Source organism: Chiloscyllium punctatum, chromosome 24 (assembly GCF_047496795.1).
Source record: "Chiloscyllium punctatum isolate Juve2018m chromosome 24, sChiPun1.3, whole genome shotgun sequence".
Taxonomy (NCBI): Eukaryota; Metazoa; Chordata; class Chondrichthyes; order Orectolobiformes; family Hemiscylliidae; genus Chiloscyllium; species Chiloscyllium punctatum.
The window spans coordinates 84,358,648-84,363,231 of NC_092762.1; positions in this window are offsets into that span (position 1 = coordinate 84,358,648).

The following is a 4,584-nucleotide window of genomic DNA, read 5'->3' on the forward strand; positions in this document are numbered from 1 at the left end:
CTGTGGTCACCACTCCTTTCTTGTTCCTTTACACCCTGCCAATCCTTCTGACTCAAGATACTGACTTGAAAGTCAGTATTACACTACTTCCTAGCCTAACTCAAGCTTTCTTGAGGTCTGTTAAAAAGAATTCTTTGGCTCCCTCAGTCTTCCAGAAAATAGGAAGACAGAAATTTCCAGACAAAAGTAAAAGACTGAAATTCATTTATTTTGCCTTCTCCCACTTTTGTAGGAACACAACACTACATTTGTCTAAGGAAGGGTCACTCGACATGAAACGTTAACTCTGATTTCTCTCCATACATGTTGCCAGACCTGCTGAGTTTTCCCAGCAATTTCTGTTATTGTTTCTGATTTACAATGTCTACAGTTCTTTTGGTTTTTAGCACAATTATCTAAATATAGCAACAAATCTCTATCAATGAGTTTACAGCAGGTTCAGGTATGACCTAAGGAAAAGGATCTGTGATGGTTTGCAAACTTTACCTCAAAGTTGCAACATGTTCTGTCAATCATTCAAGCTGTTTGCACTCAAAATTCAAGTCTGGCCATATGTTAATCTAAAACTTTGAAATCAGTTTTGAGTTAATTTAAAACATTGAATTCAACATTGTAAAAAGAAAGCAATGGGCTGAGGCCTTTCATCCAAACTAGCACTCAAAAAGGAGACACCATATTAAATATTACCTAATCTACCATTCAGTAATGTTATTACACAGCTCTGGAATGGTTAGTACTTGAACCCAGGCCTCCTAACCCATTCCTGAAGAAGGGCTCATGCCCGAAACGTCGATTCTCCTGTTCCTTGGATGCTGCCTGACCTGCTGCGCTTTTCCAGCAACACATTTTCAGCTCTGATCTCCAGCATCTGCAGTCCTCACTTTCTCCTCCTAACCCAGTGGTAGGGACACTACCATACTGATGCTTGAGGATAGGTATTTATCAATCTGAGATCAATCTGGAAATTAAAAACCCGTGTCAGTAAAATGTGGACATGATTCTTATGAAAAGCCCAGGTGACTCATTCAGAAAGGTGATGGTGATGTCATTAAATTGACAGTCTGAGAGGTCCATAGGGGCTATCTGGAATAGACAATTGTTCTAGTAGAGACCACAAAACATTTGCATTGAAAACCCACCTGGTTAACTAATTTCCTTAAGGGAAGGAAGTCTGCTGTCCTCACCTGGTCTGGCCCTCTGGGCAATTAAAGATGGACAATAAATGCTGACCTAACCAGTGACCCCCACAACCTGCAAAATCGGTTTTAAAAACTAATATTTCTAAGGATAGTAAATCTTCTGCCCTTGCCCTGCCTGGGACTCCATGTGACTTCAGTCCCACACTTACTTAAAGCCCTCTGATGTGGCTAAATAAGCCTCTCAGTCAGGGAAAGCCAGTATGGACAATAAATGCCAGCCTTGTTCTCACCCCGAAAAGACAGAGATGAAGACGGAGGACATCTGGTAGAAAGAAAATACAGAAGGCACTCGGATGAAAGACATTGAGGAGAGAGTATGAAAGAAATGCTGGCGTGTAGGGGGAGAGATGGAGAGGAGTCGAGCAAACTAGACTTTGAGGAAGAGGAAAGAGAGAATGTAACAGAGAGGGAGTGAGGCACAGAGAGATGTTAAAAGAGACAGTGAAGAGAAAGGAACGGGCCTGTCAAATATTATTTCATTTACTGGATGTTCAGTCACCTACAGTGTTCTGGAAACATCTAAGAGACAGCCCAGGGATTTGATACTCCTTTGCATAGGCAGAAAGAGAGAGAGAGAGAGAGAGCATGAATGTGTTTGAAGAAGCAAGCAATTACAGATAGGCTTCCCAGTGGCGAGGGCACTGATTCCTTTTCATGTTGACGGGATGCAAGGACTACATTCTAACACTTTCCTATAGGGCTGTACCTGTCACTAAAATTTCAGATGAACTGTGCTTTCTCCCCACTTGTGTTTGTGTGCGCACATTTTTGTTTTTTCTCTGTAAATGGCCTAAAACATCTGAGGAATGGGCTGAGTGAAACTAATCTACATACATTTGTACAAAACTGCAGGATCAGGCAAAAATCCTGATGAGATCTTGCTTCACAGCCCTTTCTGTTGAAAGTGTCATATTATATTATGAGGAACTCTGCGGCTTTTGTGTTTTTACCCACCTTTGTTTTATTCATCTGGGTTTCTTCAAATATGATTTTCAGCTTTCATTCTCTCTTCATCACCGTATTTGTTTTCAAATCCCTTCGTGACCTTAGCCCTACCTCTCTATAACCTCCTCCATCTCCTTAACCCTCCATTCCTTTATAACTTCCTCCAGCCCCACAACCCTCCCTATTTCTGTCAATTCCTCCAGACTCACAAGCCTGCATTCCTCAAGTCTGATTTTATACATTTTCCAATATTATTTGATCCACTATTGGCTTTATCTGCTTAGGCTGTTAGCTCTTGAGCTTCCTCCCTAAATCTCTCCACATCTGTTTCCTCCTTTAAGATGCTCCTTATAATCCATCTCCTATGTCCTAAAATATCTTTATATAGTTTGTTTTCAGGATTCACGTCCAGGTCCCCAGAACGTTATCTGGTTTTAACAGGAGAAAGTGAGTCCTACAGATGCTGGAGATCAAAGTCAAAAAGTGTGGTGCTGGAAAAGCACAGCAGGTCAGGCAGCATCCAAGAGCAGGAGAGTCAAAGTTTCGGGCATAAGCCCTTCATCAGGAATGTCCTTTAGGGAGTACAGAGGAGATTCCTCAGGATGTTGCATGGAATGGAGCACTTGACTCCCACACATTCCTGATGAAGGGCTATGGCCGAAACGTCGACTCTCCTGCTCCTTGGGTGCTGCCTGACCTACTGTGCTTTTCCAGTGCCACACCTTTTGATTCTCTGGATTAACAGTGCAGCGATAATACCACTAGGCCATCGAACCCCCACATGGCTTTGAATGTTATGTCACATTCAAGTACTTTTTAAAGTTTGTGAGGTTTCCTGCCTCAACTACTCTCCCAGGCAGTGCATTCCAGATTCCCACCACCCTCTGGTTGAAAACACTTTTCCTCAAATCCCCTCTAAACCTCCTGCCTTGTAATTTAAAATTATGCTTCATTGTTATTGATACGTCAACTAAGAGGAGTAGCTGCTTTCTAACCACCTGTCCACACTTCTCATAACCTTATACATCTCTATCGTGTTCCCTCTCAGCTTTCTAAGAAACAACTTAAGCTTATCCAGTCTCCTTTCATCGCTGAAATGCTCCATTCCATGCAACATCCCGATGAATCTCCTCTGCAGCCCCTGCATGACAATTACGTCTTTCCTATAGTGCGGTGACCAGACCTGCACACAGTACTCTGGTCGTGGCCTAACCAAAGTTTTGTACCGTTCCAACATAACATGCATGCTCCTATAATCTATGTCACAATTGATAAAGGCAAGTGCCCCGCGTGCCTTCTTAACCACCTTACTAACCTGTCCTGCCACCTTCAGAGATTTTGTGAACAAGTTCCCCAAGATTCCTCTATTCCCCTGAGCTTCCTTGTGTCCTGCCATTCATTGAGTACTCCCTTGTCTTGTTACATCTTTCAAAGTGCATCACCCCACATCTTTCAAGACTAAGTTCCATTTGCCCATCTGACAGATCCATCCACATCCTTCTGCACAACCTGAGATCAATATATCACCCGTGAGATTCAGAATCGTATTGACCATTGGTTTAATCTTTTTCTCAAGAGAATCTTGCAATGGGAACATTTCAGTGAGGTCAGATAAAGGCACAATCCAAACTGAAACTAGAAGAATGGTTGGAGTAAATGCTGTTGTTGATAAACTACATTACTTCTACCGTGTTTCAAAAGCAATAATCGTGAGAATTTTGTAAAGCATCCCTAATGCAATCCTACATAGGGGCAAAAAACTAGCAGAAGATCATAAAGAATAGTTGAGTGGCCAAAATGTTTACAAATGAATTTCTTTCGATGAGATTTAAGATGAAGTGCATTTCATATTTCCACAAGTTTTAATGTAAACACTGATTTTTTAAAATAATAGCTATTTATAAATGGCACCATCCACTTAAACTTTAGCCAAAAATAAATCAGGCAGTGCGACTTTAAATGCTCCTCAAAGCTTTCCTTTTATGGAAATTTCAAAGATACTATACTAAACAGTTGCAGTTATTGAGGCAATGCTGTTCCGTGCAAATTAATTGTATTGGTGCAACATTGAGAATAAGTTTGTCAAAAGTTCGCAAAAGTTTTATTTAAGTTTCATCCAAATCTTAATCAACTGGCTGGAGTTTGAAGCAAGGGTGTACAACGGTAGCGTTAGCGCAAGGGATTCTGGATGTTGTAGTTCTCCATGTGACGCCTCACGCAGAGCGTCACCGGACGGATCACGTGAAGAACTACAATTCCCAGAATCCATGCGGCACGCGTCCGCGCAGCTCAAGCGCTCTTGATAGCGCCGCGCGCCCAGCCGCATGCCGATCGGTCAATACGTAAGATCCCACCTTCTTCATGAGTCTCGATTGGTCTATCTGCCCCGATAACAGCCAATCAAACAGACGAACATTCCTACAGGCCAGAGTCACGTCAA